Consider the following 23,129-nt stretch of genomic DNA (forward strand, 5'->3'; position numbering starts at 1 on the left):
GCTGCTGGGGAAGGGCAGGAAATTTATGCTTGCTAACTACCCCACTGATAGAAGGCAGTTAGGCTATCATAGATAAGATGAAGGAAGGGCTCCTGGGTGGCTCAGTCAGTTAAATGTCCAACTTTGGCTCAGATCATGATCTCATGCTTGTGAGTTTGAGCCCGTTTTGGGCTCTGTGCTGACAGCTCAGAGCCTGGAGGCTGCTTCAGAGTCTGTGTCTTGCTCTCTCTCTCTCAAAAATAAGTAAACATTAAAAAAAAAAAAAGAAGAAGAAGGAAATATGCCTGCCCTCTAGAATCTGTGCTGTGTGGAAGGAGCTATAGATTGAATGCTTGTGTTCCCCCCAAATTCCTATATTAAGATCCTAATCCCTGTGTGAAAGAATTTGGAGGTGGGGCCTTTGGGAGTGATTAGATCATCAAGGTAGAGTGTTCATGAATGGAACCAGCACCCATATAAAGAGACCCCAGAGTGCTTCTTCACCCAGACCCCCAGGTGAAAAGACAGCCATCTGTGAAACAGGAAGCAATTCCTGACCAGACACTGAATCTACCAGCACCTGGATCTTGGGCTTCCAGCCTCCAGAACTGTAAGAAATAAATATTTGTTGTTTATAAGCCACCCACCCCATATTACTCTGTGTAGCAGCCTGAACTGACTAAGATGGAGAGACTTGTCTGCCACTGGATCTAGAGGAGCTAGACTACTGAAAAAGCCTCACCCTCCAAGGCTCTGGTGCAAGCCCCATATAAGGGAGCACTAAGGGTGGAGGACAAGTAGAAATCACCTCTTCCTCCATAAATCTGCACACATGTGCTTGAGTGACAAGCAACAACAGCCTTTGTCTTTGGAGGGCAAGAGCAAGGAGAGATATAGGTGACACAGGTGTACAGGGGCTCCTGAAAGTGACTGTAGAGCAGAAACACAGAAAAACTTTTAGGCAATCCTAGCCCGTACACTAAATACAGGGTGTAGGCATCTACTACTGGAATAATTTGAAGCCTGTGCAACAAATTCTAGGTAAACTACTGACCACATTGGATCAGACCCACATTAACAATTTCTGAACATAAAGATTATTTACCTTGGTTTCTATCATTCTTTTATAATGTAATGTCTAGAATTCACTTTTAAGAAATGATGCCCAAAAAGCAAGAAAATATAAAACTTTTCCAAGACATAAAGAAATCAACAAAACCAGGAGCACCCAACTCAAGTTTGGCTCAGGTCCCAGGCTCGTGGGATGGAGCCCTCTGTCAGGCTCCATAGTCAGTGTAGATCCCACTTGAGATACCTCTCTCTCTCTCTCTCTCTCTCTCTTTCTCTCCCTCTGCCCCCTCCTCTGCTTGAACCTCTCTCTCTCTAAAATAAAAATAAATTTAAAAAAATTTTAGAAAGTCAACAGAACCAGACTTAGATGTTAGAATTATCAGAGAAAAACTTTGAAGTGACTGCACTGCTGTGATTACAGAGGGGCCCACCTGGCTAAGCCAGGGTAATCTCCCCATTTGAAAATCCTTAACTTAATTACATCAAAGTCCCTTCCACCAAGTAAGGTTATGTATTTATAAATGCCAGGGATTAGAATGGAACCTCTCAAGGCAGGTAAGGGAGACATTATTTTGCCTAATACCCCAACTGAACCACCCAGGCACCCCAAAATATTTTTCAATTGCATTACAATTTCTCATCTTCCCCTTGTTTGCATCTCTCTCTGTCTCTTTCTCCCCCTCTTTCTCCTTCCTTCCCTGCCTCTCTCTCCCTAAGTGTTCTTCCTCTAAAATTTCTCTTGTTTTTCCTCTCCTCTCTCTACTTCTTCTGCCACTAGGAATCTGGTTTCTATTTATTTGTAGGCTCCCCTACGCTCTACTTCATGTCTTATTTTTAACTACATGAATTCTTTTATTTATTTATTTTTAACATTTATTTATTTTTGAGAGAGAGAGAGCACGAGTAGGGGAGGGGCAGAGAGAGAGGGAGACACAGAATCTGAAGCAGGCTCCAGGCTCTGAGCTATCAGCACAGAGCCTGATGTGGGGCTTGAACCCATGAACCATGAGATCATGATCTGAGCAAAACGAGATGTTTAACTGACTGAGCCACCCATGCACCCCTACATGAATTCTTTTAAATCACTTACCAACTCATCTCTCTCACTCATAAAATCCTCAGCTGACTGCCTACTGCCCTCAAGATGAAGTTCCTTAGCAAAGTCCTTTTATCACCTGCCCTTTTCTACCATTTTCACGTCCTTTACTGGCCCTAATCACTCCTGTCCATGTGCATTTAATGTTCCAGTTACTCCATCCTGCTAGTGGGATTCCTGAACACACCACACTGCTTGGCATGTGGGCATCTGTGCTTTCTGCTTTTCTGTTTGAGGTTCCCATCGTCTCCTGGGCTATTCTTTAAAGCCAGTGCTGACTTGACCTTTGACCAGAAGCCCCTCCCCCCAAGTTTCTAACCAAGATAACTCTCCTTCCTGTGGTCATCTCTCATTTTATCTTTTATATATACTCTTATTATATGTATAATTCTAAGTATTAATTTACTAATGTATGTGTTCTTTTCTACTGTTTTAGCATCTAGAGATCAGGAAGAATCCATTCGTTATCAGTGTGTGGCCAGGACCCAGCACAGTGCCTAACACTTAATAGGTGCTCAATAAATATCTGCACCTATTATTAGCATCTTTTCAAGATCTAATAATGATTTTTAACATCTCTCAGTATTCAAAATTTAACCTTTAGCAAGTATCTCAGTATGAATCTATGCATCTGGTTTTAGAGAGTAAGATAATTCTCATATAATTAAGACTTCCTTAAAAAAAATTTCCCTTGATGGTAAAATGAATTCTTTCTTTATTCACTTTGGAAAAATGTCCTATGATCTGGAAGCCAGCTTTCTCATAATAATAGGACTGGATTGCTTTATATATCCTGGATTCCAGTCTATTTCTCCTGATTAGATAAACTGGTGAGAAGGACAGGAATTTGTAAGCCAACTGAAAAACACTTTTGAAGGAAAGCTATAACCAGTATTTATATTTCTGTTCTTTACAGTGTAATTTTCTCTTCTATTTTTGCTTCAGATATTTCTGGAAATTGGAAGACAGCTCACATGAAATTAGAAAATTATCCCAGCATCATCAAATTGGGAAAACATAGAGCCTATAGGAGATGATACATAATATCACTATAAGATTTTAAAGCAAGCAAACTATGGATACAATGAACACCAAGAACAGCATTGAATGGAGAATGAGCTCAGGGCATGTAGCAGAGGTAAGCAGAGAATGTGTTGTAAAGTGGAAAGGAAAAGTCCTGATATGGTTAAAAAAAAGTTCATAAAAATAAGCGTAATAGCCCCTTAAAGCAAACAAACACAAAAGAAAAGAATCAGTATAAATTTCTAAATGTTTACTTATACTGCTCCTTTCTTCCTGATTCATGTCCCAGTCACAGACATATAGTAAACAAAAGAAAAAGAAAAAAACCACTTTACTTTCCTTCCCCTGCCCATTCAGACCCACTTTGTAGGTGTATTTGCTCTATGACTCAGATGAAATTTGGAGGAAATCCTATGACTTTTTGGTCATTCTTAGGTAATAAAAAGTTCTCTGATCACCTCTTTTCACAAAAGGAAAGTCTCGTTTCAGCAATTAAAATGTCCAGTCTGTGTAAAATCAAACTTCATCTAAGTTAGAGCTTCTCCTCAGCCCCAGTTGGCCTGCTATAGGTTGTTACCTGAAGGGGGAAAATGGCCTTGTGGGTTCCTTCTCTATTTCCTCTATTTCTTTGCAAGTCCTTCATAGGTGGTCTAACTTTAGAATGTGGAATAGTTGGCAAATATTGTCTTGGGGCTTTAGCCAAAACAGAGTCAGAAATAGTTCAATTTTAACATCCTGTTGCATATCCTTGGTAGCACAACTAAAACATGATTTTCATACCCGCTTTCAACTCCATATATTGCAAGTTGAGATGGAGAATTCAAGGGCAGTCACTAGAATAATAAAGTAGGCACGTTTACACTCCTTACAGGAAATACCTAACCCCACATGTCACAATCAACTGTAGTGTTTCCTAAACTTTCCCACCAACTTACCCTGAATCACTGAGAAAGAAGACAGACCTCTGTATATTATGAGGTCCTAGTCTAAAGAGGCATTTTTATTTATGGTATTTCTAAAGAGGTGTGTGTTTTACTAATTAAAGTACACAAACTTTGCATTCTATACTATAATGTCTCTGCTTATTTTAGCATAAAAACTATTAGTTTTTTCTAACATATTCTTAAAATTGTTTCACTAGGGATATACACCACATTTAACCTCTAATTCCAGGTAAATTCTAGCAAAATGTCATATTCTCCAGCTTGATAATCATGAAACCTGTGGAAATAATGGTATTCATGTAATTCTAAAGGATGCTTTCAGACTTAGGTTTTCTTGTGTTTCCCTTATTAATATTAAAATTAATGGCCATTCAAGCTGTTTTTAGCAGAGGACTTTAAATTCCTACTCAGGAGAGAGCAGAAATTTTTTGCAGTAAACATATTACCCAAGTAAATACCTGGGCCCTTTTACAGAGCTTGGTTTTTTTTCCTTAATGTCTCTTCCTAACATATCTCATTACAGTCTCCAATTAGTCTCCAGTTTGGGGAAGCACTCAATTTAAAACAGAAATAAGAATATCTTTGGAAAATGAAAGGAAACTTTAGAAATATAACTTGCTTTGCTAGGTCAAACGAAAATTGGTTCTGCAAGAGAACCAAGCTAAAAGTAGTACTGAGTGAGAGTACACTTACAAATATATTTCATGTCAGTTTTCCTGCTATTCCTATTGTGGATTCATTTACCCATTAGAGTTGTCTATAGTTTTTCTACCTATAACTCCAACTATCGTGGGCACAGGGGACTCCTTGAACAACTCTATAGGATCAAGCTGGTACTCTGGCGAGACAGATATTCAAAAATAAGTAGAAACTATTCAGCTCTATTTCAGTTAAAAAAACAAAACACCACTAACTTCTGTCATTTCAAGATAATAGCCCTGAAGAGTGACTGATGAAGTTAATACCTCACTAGAAAGTGAATGCTGTATAATTTAGCTGCAAACATAGATAAAGTCAAAGAGGAAGAACAAGAGAATAAGCTAGTTTGCTGGTTCTATGTTCAAAAAGCAACAAACTTCAAAATTCATGAGATTAAGCCTGGAACTAGTGATATTAGTTAGCTTATCATACTGAAAAGTGAAGTCAAAGTATAGAACAGTATTTTTTCAAAGTCTGAATCTCAAAACTTTCTGTATCAGGATCGCAAGTGAGGTTGGGGTTCACCAGCTTGTTCAAATGCAGATTTCTAAGGCCTTACACTAGACCTACTGAATAAAAATTTGAGAATTGAAAAATTGAAAACTACCCGCAGGAGGTCCTTATTGACAATGAAGCTTGAGAGTAAATGGCTTAGGATCTAATAGATGATTAATGTGAAGAGGGGGAAACTAGTAGTAATAGTATAAAAAATATATAGTTCACAATTTTGAAATCTATCAAGCTCTGAAAACCAAAAACTTTGGCTTTATTTGCTTTATTTTTTTGTTTGTTTTGTAATATATTTAGAGATAATTCCTAGCATGATCTCAGTGTATGTTTGGGAAAGGTGCGATCATGCATATGTTTATCTGAGATCATGGATAGCCTCTATTTATCCTACTTTGCATACATGTTTGTATTTTACTGCATAGTCACTGTGGAGTGCCCCAATTGGGGTTGGTATATGATATACGGTAGATGCACCATAATCTGAATTCAGAAACACATTTGGCCCAAAGAGTTACAGATAAGGGAATGGGTACCTCCAGCTGTTCAAAGACTTTCTTTTTTTAAAAATTAATTTATTTATTTTGAGAGAAACAGAGAGAGAACAAGCCAGAAAATGGCAGAGAGAGAGGGAGTATAATCCCAAACAGGCTCCAGCTATCAGCACAGAGCCAGATGCAGGGCTTGAACTCACCAACCATGAGATCATGACTGGAGCCAAAGTCAAGAATAGGCTACTTAAGCAACTGAGCCACCCAGATGACCCAAGACTTTTTAGTTACAAGAAAACAGTGCACCTAAATAAGCCTGAACCTACAGCAAATATTAAAGGGAACATTTGTGAAAGGTAAAGGAGAGGGAGAAGGAGATGTTGGGAGAGCCTCACAGTGAGAAGTCTCAGTCAAGGCAATGTGGGTCCCTGAGCAAAATTTCCCGTTAGAGAAGTCTCGCATTGTACAGATATGGCCTGGCTCTTGTGCCTCTGCCATGCTTATTCATTGGCTGGGAGTAGCCTGAGCACTAAGCATGGCCTCAACATGAGTATCTGGGCAGATCTGAAGGTACAGCAGCTAGTCTCACAGCAGATTTTCTTTAAAATCTGGCGATGTACCTTAGTGGCCTCCACAATTCCTGGCTTACCAGTTGGAGCACAGCAACCCAGAAGCTGGGAGCTTCCCTTAGGATTAGAATATTGCAGCAAAATATGTTTTCTTGGTCTATTTTATTGGGTCTTCTTGTCTCAGAGTCTAACTGTGGGCTAGTCTATGCATTTCACATTTCTAATGGTCTTTCCCCATATATATTTGTCATACCATTTGTCCTCATTTAAGATTTGGAAAATATAGTTACCATAGGTTAATTTTTTTTTTTTTTTGACCTATGATAGTCAGTCCTGAGGAGAAAAGCTATCAAAGGAACTGTTGGACTCTAGATCTTCTGGAAAAACCTTAAAACATTTGGCTCTCTGCTCTAATTCACATCCTTCTCAGTCCATTACTGTTGGGGTCAAAACTGTCTTGGTTAACAAGGGCCATAGTCAAATGGCCCCGTCCTCTGCCTCTCTGAGTATCTCCTGAGAGAAGCCTGACCTGAAAGAACCTATTTGGTTGTTATAAACCAAGATCAGTAAACAAAAGTAGATTTTAAAAAGTTTGTTACTAACCCTACCAATTTGGGTGTTTTGGATATATATATATATATATATATATATATATATATCCAAATATATATATATGGTCTTTTCATTTATAACCAGATAATGTGGAATTTTCCAGATAAGTCTTATGAGAAACTGATAAAGGCCATTGTTTGACAAGAATGGAGGGATAAATTAGGACTCGGTGCTGACCTCTGTTGATAAAAAGAAAATCTGATATGTTTTCCCCAGGTCCTTTCATAGAATAGACATTTATAGGGCCAACATTTCCTTCCCTTCCCTTCCCTTCCCTTCCCTTCCCTTCCCTTCCCTTCCCTTCCCCTCCCTTCCCTTCCCTTCCCTTCCCTTCCCTTCCCTTCCCTTCCCTTCCCCTTCCTTCCCTTTCCTTTTTTCATTTTCATTTTCATTTCTTTTTTTCTTTTCTTTTCTTTTCTTTCCTTCTCTTTTCTTTTCTTTTTTTATAAACTGTCTTGCTAACGGTGTGTAAGTTCAGCCTTGCTTTTCCTTGTTTCTTTGGTGTTTCAATATAATGATCACCTTGAAAATCAAATATAAAAAATTCCTTAAGAACTTGAGTATCTGTTATTCTGGTTTTCATGAGGTCTTTGTGGGTTTTAGGTATAAGAAAGGATGGGAAAAAATGTTCACTAGTCGGTGCCCTTGCCTCAGAGTTCAATTCTAGTTGTTCTCGGAGATTTTAGCATCACGCTCATTACTTATTTATATCTTCCCTCTTTTTTTTCCACTTTGCAGATAATTGCTACTTAATTGATACTGCCTCTATGCAAACCTAGTCACAAGACACACTGCTAAATAGAGGAATCATTAATCTGCGTGTATGTTGTAGATTTCCTTAAAAGGTTGGCTGGAATAAGCAAAGTCATTAGCAGTTTATTTGCAACAGTGCACTTATGAAAAGCTCTGTGGAGAACACATCAACAGTCAGTATGTAACTGAGCAATTAACACAGGGCTCCTGTACTTTGGGGTGTTAGCATGGGAGTAAACAGAAGCAGATGTGAAGTGTTTGTACTGTTAGCATGCACGGTCTGTTCTGACATATGCAAATACCACTCATGCTTACAGAGACCCGCAACCCCTATTGTACCGTGACCTTACTGATGAAGCCCTATGACAGAAGTACTTCATTTGCACTGGGCGCTATTAATTATTAACAGGCCAATACCACCTTTCCTTGTTATTAGAGCTTTGCACAAAGCCAGGTAATAAAGCATCACAAACAAGTTGATAACACTCTGGTTCCCAGCTTGCCTTGACTACTGCTTTTTTGCCAGCAGATAAAACGAAGAACAATTAAGGTCAGAGAGAGCAGAAAGGGTCTCACAAGACTGACAAATGGGATCACCTGTGCAATCCAGACATGTGTTTAAGTAGTTTTTTTTCCATGGGACTCAGGTGAACCCTGTGATGACCCATGGTTTCCATACGAAGGCAGGAGAATTCTGGTCTTGGGACAGGTTTGTACATAAGAACTTAATTTACCATTTTTCCCTTCCTTGACAGGGAGCTGGAAAATTGTTGCTGACTAGAACAATTAAAATTAGAGGCAAATGGCATGACTTTCTGTCCTTGTCTCTTTAAAGGACATGTCATAGGCCTCAGCTTTCATATCATATGCATTCTAGAAAAGAAAGCAATTTTTATAGTGTAAAATGTAATTTCTTCCCTCTCACTGTCAGTAAATACTGAGATTTCTCATTGTTAAAGAAATAGTAAGTATTCCTAAAGTCATATATCCATCTCAGAAATGGTAATACTTCATTAAAAAGACAACTGAAAATAGATTATTCTAGAGCCTTGTTATCCTACAGATGGGTGTGCTACTCATGGGTGGTTTGACAAAAGACATGTGGTTGATATTAACCAGTTAGAATTTTTTTTTAATTCTCTAAATTACAATATAGTATACTTTTAGAATGGTGAGGAGAAACTTGTCCTCAATTCATTTTATAAAGAATATTTTTTGTCATCATGCATTGCTGGATAGATGCATAGATTCCATACTTCTAATGTTTTCCTGTGACCGAGCGAGATGTAGTTTAAGTGCAACCAATTGGAATGAATTAATTTGAACCATTAGTGCATCCTGCTATAGATATCCTGACATTTACTCTGATCTTATACCAAAACCCTGTTTCTCCATCATGTTTCTGTGTAAGCATCTTACATGGAACCTGACTAAAGCTATTAAGGTAAGGACTGAAACAACATATCTTAGAGTTATTGAATTGAAATTTTATCTCCTCTATAAAACTTAATCAACTAAATGAAATGTGAGGCAGATTGCTCACTCTTCAACTTCACCCTATAATGCAATTCTCATATTTGAGGGGAAGTCACAAATACTAAATCCTATGTAGAGTGTAAATCTTCATTTCTCATAACTTTAACAATATTGCCTCCATCTTTATTTAAGTATAGCCCATATTTTTTAGATTTTTAAATTGCCATACAGTATAAGGCAGATATTTTTGCTAGTCATGTTCTAAACATACTGAATATAATATTTAATAAAATAAAATCTATTTTATTTATTTAAAAAGTACTTTAATTTTAGGAATATAATCTATCAAATAAGAAACATTTTCCAGCAAAAGGGTAAGAGGAGGACTAAAAAGGAGTAGGAAACTAGAAAAGTGAGTAAAGATTCATGTTTTACACAGTAACTTTGCTTTGCATACCTTGATTTTAAACCAACACATGGCCCAATAGAACAGGAGTCCTGAAAGGAAATGTTTATGATCTAGGTGATATATTAACTGTGGTGAGATGAGATAGATCTAAGCATTCTGAGTCCTCGAATTAGGCGCCCTGTTCCTGAACTATGGTGGAATGTATAGAATGAAAAGTGATAAGAGAAAATCTCCATGGGTCTTTCATGTTTCTCTGTGTCTTGGGAGCAAAGCCTTTTGTTCTAGACTGAATTTTTAAGGATGTTTGTATAGAAACAGACTTGAAAAATAGAAATGTCATTTCTCTCCAGAGGAAGAGGCAGTTTTGCTTACTGTCCAGGATAATAAAGATAATGTCTCCCTCCAGGGCATATTCAGGTGTGCCTATTGCCCATTATAAAAGATTTGAGTTCCCAGGTTCAGAGTTCATCTCCTGTAGCACAACCCACTGCATATGCACTTATCATCTAGCCTTCTTTTGCTTGTTCTGGGAGAACTTGGTCTCAGTTCCTCCACACAGTATATGTTGACTTCCATGTTGGTTGCTGTGCTGAGTGATGAAGTTCTTTGAGTTGGAAAAATGAGTCTCATTTCTATGATGAGCACCCATAAAACTGTGACAGGCTAACCTGTTAACTGCCAAGTAAAGTCTCAGACCCATCACAGATCTCAATAGTTTGGTGGTGGGATACTGATAAAGATACACTTTCTGGAAGAGGAAAAGTTAGGACCTTTTGGGGCAATTAATGATATTTGAGAGAAACCCATACGAATCAATAGTAAACATAGGAACCAAATTGTGTGGCCAGCCTGGCAGTAAATGGTCCTCTGTTTTACTGCCTCTTAATGAGGAAGTATTAGAGAGTTGTTTGTAGGCCACATGCCAGGAAGTAGGCTCACAGACAGATGCATGAATGGTGGCCTGATTGTTGCCAACTCTTTTCCTGTGTTGGAGGGGGAGGATTCCTTGACAATACAGCAGTCAGTCTTAGGTCAATCCCATTGAGACAACTATCAACTAATACTGAGTCATCCTGAGTAAATAGAATTTTCCAACCCATTTCAGATAATAACTAAAGAATGTTCCCTAAACTTGGCTGAAACAAGGAGAATCCATGAATTGTATGGGCGGAATCTAGTCAAATTTTACAACATTGACTGGTTTACTAGAAAGATGAAGAAATGAGAAGCCAGGCACTTCCTGCTTGCTATGAAGAAATGGCAACAACTGGGCAGTTTCATGGTTCAGTCTCTCCATAGTGTAGCATGACTAACTTAGTTCCATTCAGAGATGACTGTAAAAAGGTTTTTCAGGGGTATTTTGTTTGTTTGTTTGTTTGTAGTGGGTCATGGTTGCCCTAAGGGAAATTGGGCCCTCTCAGGGAGATTTACTAGACAGATAAATTCCCTTGAGAAACCACAGGTGAAACATGGACTAGACCCTTACTTCCCTCATTGGGCTAACAATACCAGTGGATTTTACTTGCGGGAGAATGAAAAACTGACCCAAAGGATTTTAGATAAATTATTGTAGTCAGTCCTGACATCATAGAACACTCCCTAGCCTTTATATTGAAACTGGGTATGGACCTAAGATATACTATTTTGGCAATAGGATAGCAAATGATATAGATTAAGATAGATTCCATTTAAAAAGATGGCTATTGCTGAAATCACTCCCAAGTGAATCAAAGTGTACAAACTTGATGGCAACAATCTCCCAGCAGTGTCTAGGGCTAGTAAATCAGAGGGTCCCCAAAGCTAAAGTATGTGTGTAAGTTATGATAAGCCTGGTTGGTAAAGTTCTTTGGTAAACCATTAACATGGGAATTTTGTTTGGTTGAGAAATGAACAACCACCGTGCTACTGGAGACCTACAGTAAATGTGCCTTACTTAATAGCACAAGAGTACTCTCACCTTCCACTTTCCTTTCCCTCCTTCCCTCACTAGCCTGATCTCAGCTGCTTTACAAAGAAAGATAATAAGGGGTAAAGCTAAAGTTTCTTTGTCCTCAATGGGGACTGAATTCCATACCTATTCATCCTAGTAACCTGCAGAACTTTGGAGAGGGTAAGGACTCAAATTTTTATAGCTCTGTTAAGTACAGGCAGAAAGTCACTGTTCTATATGATCCCATGGTGAGGAAAGGGATGCCCAAATTCAACTTACAGGGTTTGGGCAAGGTTTTCAGTGGGGAAAGGAAGTTAAAGTGAATTTGTAGATTGGACTCTTTGGGTTATTTCAATGTACTGTTGTGTGGCTTCCTTTGCTGAATATATAATTAATATTAATGTTTCACATGCTTGTACTGTGAATGTTCATACTGATCCATAAGAACCACATTGGAAAAGTACTAGTACTAAAAATACTTCCTCTCATCTCTCTCTATCATCTCTGTGGCCTAAAATAAAGCTACTGGCTATGTGCCCTGGGTTGTACCCTGAATTCACAGAATTTACCCTAAATATCTGGGCCTAGTTCATTGATGAATCAGATAAGCAGAAACGCAGCAGTGTCTACTGACCAACTCTGGCTCCTCAACATTAGTGCCAGCCATACAGAACCAAACATGACTGGTTGTTCCTCTCTGTGGGAAGAGCACAAGATGCCTCTCATAGCTTTAGCCATGACTACCCTTGATGAACCAAGTTATAGATTAAATGAATCTTGGACTATTGCCTAGATGTTTGCTCTAGTACTTGTAAAACTATAATCTGGAAGATTGTAGGAAACTTTTTGGCTGATTGGTCACAGAATATGGCTATATACATAAATGATAATTGCCCTTTGGCCACTTCCTGGATAATTGTCATAATGATCAAGACAAAACAGAGTGGGTTATATAGATCTATTTTGAAAATTCAGATTTCTGAGCTATTCCTAAGCATAATGACTTTTTTTGTCCCTAGAAGCAACCTCAGGATGGCCTGGTTGGTAACCCTTTAGGTGGCAGCCCAGCCAAAAGGGGACCTAATGAATTCTAACTTAATTTTGGTCAGTGACTTGGCTTATCTTATTGAGTTGCCATGGTCTGAGAACATAAGGATAATAACTTCCTGATTGAGTACACTGCTTGAAGTGTCCTACAATGGCCGGCATGTGTTAAAGTGGGAAGCATAAGGGTTTTGATAAGTTTTATAAAAATGCCCATGTCCCTCTTTTACCTGATCCTTCTGCATGAGTAGATGATTCGAAAAAAGGTGAGGATATAGCTATACACAGATTTTGTGGTAATTGAGGGAAAACAGCACCCCTGTTCTCTGGGGAAGGAATAGTTCAGACCCCAAAAGGTATGAGGGAAAGAAACATTAATAAATTCTCTCTTTCATAATCACCCCTGCCACTTTATTCATGAGCTAAAATGTCTTGTTGTCGCTATCCTAGGTTGTTACAAATACCTTGAATAGAACTGACTGCTGGATCTGTCATACCCTGTCAGATGGGCCTGACCATGATTCTATCGCTCTTTCCTGAAATCCAGCTTAAAAAACAATGGGAAGGCACAGATTATAGTCCTGCCTCATCTACCACGCACACAAAACATCTGTCAACACCGTGGGGTACTTGCCTTTCTCCATTGCTATAGCTTTCAGTCATTCCATGGGACAGATAAGTGATGCCTAGCTGGTGCTGTGGACAAATAGGAAGGATCAGAAGAACTACCTGATAGGGCTCCTGGGTGGCTCAGTTGGTTAAGCGTCCAACTTTGGCTCAGGTCATGATCTCAAAGTTTATGGGTTCAAGCCCCATGTCAGGCTCTGTGCTGACAACTAGCTCATAGCCTGGAGGCTGTTTCAGATTCTGTGTTTCCCTTTCTCTCTGGCCCTCCTCTGCTCACACACTCTCTCTCTCAGAAATAAATAAAACATTTAAAAAAATATTTAAAAAAAGAAAAAAAAAAGAACTGCCTGAGAACTAGATTAAAAAATTCAAATAGAACCAGAAATCGTAATGGTTACCAGCCAGTGGGAAACCATATTTTATTACTGTCAAGCTTGATACTTAATTGATGTAAGTCCTTCTGATGGAGACTGACAGAGATAGCATGTTCTTTTACAGTCACCACACACACCTCTATAACTATACTCTCTGTGTTGAAGCCAGACATTACCTTACCTTCCTCCCCAAAATATGGTGGTTTGTGCCTGAGGGGTGGTCATAAGACCTTCAAATGTTGAAAGTAACACCACCAATAGATCATTTTGCCCTTAGATTACTGTGAAGATCTCTCAAAATGAGCCATCCTTGATTACCTGGGGAAACTTCTGTAGGGATCATTGCTTCATTATTGTGCATGCCCTGGAGACCTCTTTAATAGGCATCATCTAATTTTAAAAAAGTGGGATGAAATTTGTCATCGGCATCAGCAGAAATGATTAATGATGCCACTGGTCAGGGCTGTTATAGAGGACAGATTTTATTCTAGATTTTCTCCATGTAGCCATATGCCTGAGTTAATGCCTTCAATATAGTGGTAAAGTCAAATTAGAGACTTTAGGAGAAAGCCACCTGGCTTTCTAAGGTAGATCATAATGCTTTCATGAGATTTATTCAGCTGGTTGAGCATGGGATTTGGGGGGCTATAGTTGATGTCAATCCTGCAAGTTAGCCTCATCCTCCTGCTTAAAGTCCTATGGATATCAACCTTAATTAAATTCTGTATGAGACAAATTGAAAGAATTCAGCCCCAGACTCTGTTGGTCAGATCAGAGTGGCTGGTGAAGTCACATACTCATGGGAACATTTGCCAGAAGCCAGGATGGTTTAGAAACAAAGAATGAATTTTGTGGGAAGACAGTTATCCATGGGTCTTTCACACTTTTGCTTGTCTTGAAAAGTGAGTCATTGACTGCCTTTTGCTCCAAACTATCATTTTAGGAATGTTTGTCTAGTGAAAAGCTTTGAGAGATAGAGATAATGTCTTCATCTTGAGAAAAGAGCAAGCTTGCTTACAGTCTTGGAAAATAGTGTCTTTCTCCAGAGCAAAGGACAAGCATCCTTGCTCTCCAGTATAATGTCTCCATCCAGAGCAAAAAGCAGACACATTTTTCAGCCATGTTCAAAGATCCAGTCTCAATAATCTCAGGGTTTCTTTGCTCCAATGCAACCCTCTGCATGGTCAGGTATCATATGGTCCTCTTTGCAGCTACCCTGTAGACATTCACACATAGTGTGAAAATATGAAGAGCTGTATGCACAAGGATGGCCTTCGGAGCATTGTTTATAATAGTTTGTAATAGTAAAGATTAGAAACTTTATCAATAGAGGACTACTAAAATATATTGTAGTTCCTATATATAATACAAAATTTGTAGCTATTAATATGAGCTGTTAAAATACTCAGGTATTTTATTTGATATGGAACTATGCCCAGAATAGTTAAGTGGTGCTATAAGTGGTAAGAGATGAGGCTGAGGCCAGATTTAGAAGGAATTTAAAAAGGATATATCAGGAAACTTAATTGAAGGGACTTAGATGATCATATTTTTATAAAAACTCTGAAAGTATATACAGATGACATTGGAATCACAAATCATTTAGAATGTGCTTACAATAATCTAGGCAAGAGATGGTAAGACACTATAGTAGGACCTGGTAGTGATAATAGCAATGATGGGATGACTTAAAGAGACACATCAAAGGGAAAATTCACAGGATTTGATGAATCATTGGATGACACTATGTGAGGCGGGGAAGAAAGGAAGCTGTGAAAGAATGGAAGGTGTTAAAAGTGACATCCAGGTCAACTGTGATTATCTTGAGAGATGGAATCTGGGAGAATGAGATGGTTCGGGTTCAGGTACTAGGGAAAAACAGACTTCCATAGGAACATGTTGAATAAGCAGGTGGATATGTCCTCTAGTATTAAAGGTGAAGAGTGAGTTCCAGGCTGGAGATACAGATTTGGGAACTGTTAATACAAAGAAAGTATTTAAAATTATGGTACAGAATGAGGTTCCCCAGAGAGAGCATATGAAATATGACAAAAATGCCAAAGATGGAAATGTACAAAGCAACATTTTTTTGTGGTCAATGAGAGAAATTTAGATAATTCGGGAGGGGTATTGAGTCTAGAAAGTGACTTTTAGGGGGATGATGTACTTAGAGAAATGAAGCCTCTCTTATTGGCATTCATTACTTTATTATCTTAAGTCATGGTCTCCATGGACATTTTGAAAAACTCATTGAGAGTCCTAAGAGATTTATGGTGAAAAATTGTCAGTGGGAAATATAAATTATATATATGTGTGTGTGTGTGTGCGCATGTATATATATATATATAAATTCTTAAGATATAACACTTTCCTTTTGTAATAAAAATACCAAAACAAAACTCTACATTATATTTTTGGCTAGAATAAATGTGTAGGAGAGAGATATTCTCAGGATAAGTGACCGAGGGAATATGTGATATATTTATCTTCCAAAAAAAAAAAAACTGATGGCATAGATTTTTAAAGGTCTTGAAATTTGTCTGGTGGGAGGGAAAGTCCACTGACCCTGCCCATCAAACCACAGATGAATGCTTTTTTTCCTCAGCCACTCTGGTTCTCCTGGCTGGGTGGGAAGAGAAGAGTAGGAACATAGATGTTTATAACAGATCCCTGTGTTGGCAGGGAAACGGGGGCAGGGGTTGGGGAAGGGGTATCTCAAGATATATTTTATTTCCTCTTTAAAAATAAGGGGATTTTTCCTTTAAAAAATAATGATGGCCAGTGATAAAGAATATTCAAGAGAAGTGCCAACTATCATGATGGTTACCTTTGATGATTCTTTGCCCTGCTAAAAACCTGGAAAAAAGTATTAAGTTGGTATAGGAATTACAAAGACTGCTCCTTCAATTCAAGTGTTTGTAAATGTGGAAAGGAGTTCTTGAAAACACAACAATGCATCAACAAACTAATTACAAAATATCTGCCCTTTCATACTCTCTGCTTTTCCATCCTCAGCCCCCTTCCACAACCACCACTTAGCATCTGACAGAATTGAAAGTCAGAACAAAGGGGCGAAAAGAGACCAACAGAACATAAGACCTGACACGTCTGTGAAGAATGACAGGTAAAGGAGTTGCCTGTGTTATTTGGAGGAGGGTTCATTATAGGATGGTAATTAACATTATCCCTCACACCTATACGTTAGAAGAAGAGGGGCATACAATTCCTCTGAATTATTTCATAGTCTACTAAGACTTATCCCTCCTGTGCCCTCCTGACAATTTGTGCAATGTTCCCAGATTCTCTCCTCATCAATTTTCCTCTTGGTTTTTTAAAGAGAGAAGCCCAAGTCATTTTCCAGAGCTAGTTCTTTGTGCTTACTATTGCAGATTGCCTTAAAAGGTATGTGCCGGGAGACTGTACATATTAAGGACAAGGGAGACTCACTGTATAATCTATGCATCACATGAAGGATTTATAAAATAAAAGGCTATTTATAGATTATGATCTAAACTCTCATCACGTTCTTTTCCCTCCCGGAGATCCCACTTGGATTTCTCTCCTTTTCTCCTTCCTTGCTAATTGAATCTTCTTTTTTTTTAATGTTTCTTTCCATTGTCTTTTCTTTGCTTCCTTTGAAGAGAAAGTTAGGTTTTTATTCTTTTTTTATCCCTTTTTATCTTATTTTCTATTGAATAGATGGTCTGTTGTTTTGTATCTCACCACTAAGTTGGGAAATTCTCCACATCATTTATTTAATGAACTAATTACAATTCTTCTGGCTTTAATTTGGTCAATTACAATTTATGTTTGGTTACCTCGAGTTCCTAGACTGACACAAATTGTGTCACTTCTAGCAGCTACAAATGCCATTGAAAATAAAAATTTGGTGTCGTTCCAATCAGTCAGCTCTCCCTTCTCCTTTTTAATTATTTATTTTATTTTTAAGGCTCAAACTTCTGTCATTATGAAGAGGATTGTTCATTATTCCAAAAACTGCTAAGAACAGGATTGCTATCCAAGCAGAAGAGAATCTGTTTTAAGTGGTGAGACATTTGGGTTGATTGTGGAAGAAAAAGGTGCCGCATATTCTTCCTTCACGAGTAGAAATGCTCCTTTTTAGAATTCTCAGACTGGGTCCTTATCCACATTATTCTCAAAATAAAATGTAGTGACATTTATAAAAGGAAGAATGAATTCTACTTTGTTTCTTTACACCTAAATACTTCAAAATTTAAACACTTCATGAAAAAAGATTAAAAGTGTATCTATTAACACTAATGTACTTACTTTAGTGGATTCCAGGCTTTAGAATGTTAAAACAATAAGATTAAGTGTTGAAAGAGTCATTCTAAATATTTATTTAGCCCCATCTACCTATATCACTGTAATTGATGTTTCTCTGAGATACAAAGAAAGCACAATTCAATTTGATTCAACAAATATTTATTAAATTACTATTATTACCAAGACACTGTGCTAAGTACTGCATGGAATACAAATACAGGAAATTTAGTCTAGTAAAGGCTGGAGTTCAGTTCTGTTTATCTCAGACAAGATTTATTGAGCACCTAGGTACTGTGCTAAGTATTGAAAAATACAATATGTTTTCTGTAGGCAAAGAAATGTATAATCTGGTAAGTTGCGGTTGATGAATCCTTACAATTCCATGTAAAATCGTGTGTGTCAGTGGCATATAAGTGTGTGTGTGTGCACATTTGTATTTTTTCTGAGAAGAAGAGTACTATGTTCTGGATTCTCAAAGAGTTCAGTGACACCCCAAAATATCAAGTCATGTATGCAGTACAGAGCAGATTCTCTGCACTGTAAGAGAGATCCGAACAAAGGACTCTTTTGAACCCTGGTCCTTCAGTTGTCTACATGGTGCTTGGAACTGAGCTATGTGCTGAGATGATCATTAGCAGAGGATTTTACAGGGAAAAGGAAGAAGGTACTCAGAACCAGAGGGAAATTTTAAAAGTTAGTGCTAAATAGAGGGATATTAAATGTTACAGGAGAGAAGGGAATAATATTCAGTAAATCCTGGAATAGAGGCAGCAGGCTTTTGGAACCCTGAAGGAATACAGGTCTAAGGAACTGTGGAGGACACGTAGGGCTTAGGTAATTGGAAACAGAAGACAGTGCATGTCTGGTTGGGGGAGATGGCCTAAACAAAGCTACAGATCCAGGAGTAAGCAGGAAATGGACAGTGATGCTTTCCTTGATGTTTCTGAATGTACCCTACACTGATGGAATCCTGGATCCAGACTCTTTGGAGATCAGTTGTCCTTCAACTTGGCTCTAATTGCCACACCTGTTATACCACTGCTGGCTGGGCCAAAAAATAGAGATTTTGTGTATGTAACTTTACAGAAATATACAGACACATTATTGTCATATATATATATACATATATATATATATGTATGTATATATGAGTGAATCTATATGTATATATATGAGATGTATGTATATGTATATATACATCTCTTACACAGCTCTGACACAGAGTATATACACAGCTCTTCTGATCACCATTCATTAATTAACATATTTTTGAAAAGCTTACCTTTTGCTAAGTCTTGTGTAAGAACTAAAGAAGAAAACTAGCTCCTATGATCAAGGAGCGAATGTTCATCATGTGAAGAGGGGAAATATTGCAACAAGAAAACACAAATAAAGGCAGAGAGGTAGGTAACCTCATGCCTCTTCCTGGAAATGGCTAGTATTTCATTTAAACTATTATTGAAAGCAGAGCCCATCAAAGACTGAATTTGATGAAGTAAGACCTCAAGGAATACAGTGTGTATCATGTTCAGAAACTCAGGTTTTAGATACCAGAAGCTTTAAAAGATTTTAAGCAGAGGAGCAATATAACTAGATTTAGATTTTAGACAGTCTCTCTGGCAGCAGTGTGGACAGTAAGGCTGAGGATCAGGACAAATTTGCACAGTATTACAACAGATTAAGCGATAGAAGATGTCATGTAGATGGGAAAATATTACAAGGTGGAATCAGTAAGAATAGGTCCTTTATGAGATGTGGGAAATGAAGGAAAGGGAGAAATGTACTAGGATAACTACCAGGTTTATGGTGTGGGTGACTGGATGGAGGATGGTTGCACTCAACAAAGCAGGTGATGCAAAGGGGGGAAGGCATTAGCCAAATTATGATCAAATTATATGAGACATTTTGGGTGTGAAGAATATGAGGAAGTAATGTAGTAGTCAGTTTTATAAAATGAAGCTTGAAAAAGACCTCCAGATCAGGGTTTAGCAAACTGGGCCCAGCAAGCCGTATGTAGCCTCTTACCTGTTTTTGTACATCTTGTGAGCTAACACTAGTTGTAAGCCATATTTAAATGGCTGAAAAAAATAAAAAGAAGAAAAACATGTTGTATTAATTTGCAGGGCTGCAATTAAAAAGTACTAGGTAGTTCAAGTAACAGAAATTTATTTTCTCACCACTCTAGAGGCTAGAAGTCTGAAGGGTCTGCACGGTGATGGAGAGTTAGTTTGTTCTGAGACCTCTCAGATGGCTGTCTTCTCCCTGCATCTTCACATGGTCTTCCATCTGTATCTCTGTCCTAATTTCCTCTTTTTATAAGGGTACCAGTTATAATGGATCAGGGCTCACCATAATGACCTCATTTTCATTGAATTCCCTCTTTAAAGATTCAATTTCCACATACAGCCACATTCTGAAGTACTAGGAGTTAGGACTTCAACATATAAATTTTGGGGAAACACAATTCATCCCCTAACATATGTCATCACATGTGAAATTTTCATGAAATTCAAATTCCAGTGTTTTATTGGAACACGGCCATGCTCATTTGTTCATGTCTTATCTATGGCTGTGTTTGTACTACAACAGCAGAGTTGGGTAGTTGTGACAGAGACTGCATGGCTTGCAAAGCTTAAATTATCTACTACTTGGCCCTTTCAAAAAAAGTTTGCTGTACTCTACTCTCTCTAAAACATAGATTGGTATCCACAGTTTAGGACTTGTAATAGGAGTGATAAGATTACTAAGGAGAAGTGAGTTGTGTGAAAAGAAAGAGGGAAGAGCGCCCCTTAGGACATAAACAGATCAGAGAAGGAAGAGGAAAAGAAGGTGCCAAGGAAAATGGGGATAAGAATGAGCACAGCTGTCAGAGAGAAAGAGGAGCTGAACTGTGCATGTTGTATTTCCCAAAAGAGGCAGCAATGAAGAAGACATCCAGATGGCTAACAGACACATGAAAAAAATGCTCAACATCTCTCATCATCAGGGAAATACAAATCAAAATCATGATAAGATACCACCTCACACCTGTAAGAATGGCTAAAATTAACAACGCAAGAAACAACAGGTGTTGGCGAGGATGCAGAGAAAGGGGAACCGTCTTGCGCTGCTGGTGGGAATGTAAACTGGTACAGCTGCTCGGGAAAACAGTATGGAGGTTCCTCAAAAATTTAAAAATAGAACTACCCTATGATCCAAAAATTGTACTGCTATGTATTTATCCAAAAGATATAAAAATACTGAATTGAAGGGTTACATGCACCCTGACGTTTATAGCAGCATTAGCAACAATAGTGAAACTACGGAAAGAGCCCAAATGTTCACTGACTAATGAATGGATAAAGAAGATGTAGTTTATATACACAATAGAATATTACTCATCCATCAAAAAGAATGAAATCTTGCCATTTGCAATGACGTGGATAGAGCTAGAGTGTATTATGCTAAATGAAATAAGTCAGTCTGGAAAGACAAATACCATATGATTTCACTCATATGTGGAATTTAACAAACAAAACAGATACCATATGGGAAGAAGGAAAAAAAGAGAGGGAAAAAAACCGTAAGACACTCTTAAAAATAGACAACAAACTGAGGGTTATTGGAGGAGGTAGGAGGGGAATGGGCTAGAAGAGTGATGGGTATTAAGGAGGGCATTTGTGATGAGCACTGGGTGTTATATGTAAGTCTTGAATCACTGAATTCTACTCCTGAAACCAACATTTCACTGTATGTTAACTAACATAAATAAGTAAATAAATAAATAAATAAAGCAATGAACAGCAACAAAAAACCACAAGGGTTCTAATGTGATAGAAGCCAGCATTTCACATAGGAAGTACTGGTAAATTAAAGCAAACACTATAAAAAGGTGAAAATAATAAGCATCAAAAAATGACTTTTATTAATAGATTATTAATAATCTACCTTGAAAATTTAATGTATATAAATAAATATTTAAATTGTATTACTGTTTTAATATTTTTATATTTTTGAATAAAACATTTACTGTATATTTAATTATATATAATGTAACTTATATATTTAATTTTAAAAATTAATTTTATAAATATTTTAAAAATATATCACTGAAGTTTTACTTTTCATATGAATTGCAGAATGATCCTTGAGAAAATATTCAAATGTCTAAACATTTTGAAAACATTTCTTTTGAAATTGTCTCCAGAATAATATTTTAATCTGAATAGAGTGAGAAAAAAGAACAATTTAAAATACATTCTAAAACCATATTTGGTACACATTTTCTTTATTATTTTTTAATTTAATGTTTATTTTTGAGAGAGAGAGCAAGAGAGAGTGCATGAGCAGGGCAGGGGCAGAGAGAGAGGGAGACCCAGAATTCAAGGCAGGCTCCAGGCGCTGAGCCCTTAGCTCAGACCCTAACACAGGACTTGAAGTCAAAAACCATGAGATCATAACCTGAACCAAAGTTGGATGCTTAACTGGCTGAGCCACCTAGGTGCCCCTGGGTACATAATTTAAAGAGCAAGATTTGTAGATATTTCTTCTTTGTTACATTTACCAGAAAAATACCAGACATCCATTTTACTTTATGCTGAGAAAATCATTGTAGTTTGTATTTTATTCCTTCAGTGTTACTATCAAACCCTTACTTAGTCCTTCTTAAAACAAACCAATCTCATATAAAGAGTGGATCTTACTATAAACATTCATATTTTGTACTGTTTCTTATTTTGTGGCTTGAATGAAAATTTTCAAAAGGAATGTCACTGAGAATTTTATCACTAATAAAGAAGGGCATTTGAATAGAAAACTTAGCCATACTCATAAGCTAGTGGTTTAAATATTATGATTAGATTAAAACAGTTGTACTCTTTGTATGCATTAATTAATGAGACAAGTGCAGAGGGCCTATCTATGCTTAATAAGCATCACTTGCTATCAACAAGAAATTGTCTCAACTGTAGGTTCAGACCACAAGAGCATGACCATTTTACAAAAGTACTAAAGAAAGAACTGTCACTAAAATTTAATACAGTAAAGACAAATACATGATCAACACAGAGAATGACTGCTTATTTCAGTGTAATTTTATTACTAATATATTCCTCGTGCCTCTTATATTTACTCTTGAAAATTATTTTCCTCTATATTATTCTTTATTATTTCGTTATTATCTTTTCATTTTTTACAAAAGATTTTCAACCCTTTCTATATTTCTTGGCACATTATTTACATACTTCCTAACCAGTGTTA

At 37.4% G+C, this 23,129-nt stretch overlaps 1 long non-coding RNA gene across 1 annotated transcript in view; it reads left to right on the plus strand.

Moving 5' to 3' along the window:
- Positions 1-16,722, plus strand: part of LOC120244003 — a 56,739-nt gene extending 40,017 nt beyond the window's left edge. The window contains exons 2-3 of the long non-coding RNA XR_005531441.1: positions 3,092-3,284; positions 16,620-16,722. This is a non-coding gene — a long non-coding RNA (uncharacterized LOC120244003). The remainder of the gene's footprint in view (positions 1-3,091; positions 3,285-16,619) is intronic.
- Positions 16,723-23,129: the final 6,407 nt, after the last annotated feature.

Source organism: Hyaena hyaena, unplaced genomic scaffold (assembly GCF_003009895.1).
Source record: "Hyaena hyaena isolate Hyena2069 unplaced genomic scaffold, ASM300989v1 scaffold_365, whole genome shotgun sequence".
NCBI lineage: Eukaryota > Metazoa > Chordata > Mammalia > Carnivora > Hyaenidae > Hyaena > Hyaena hyaena.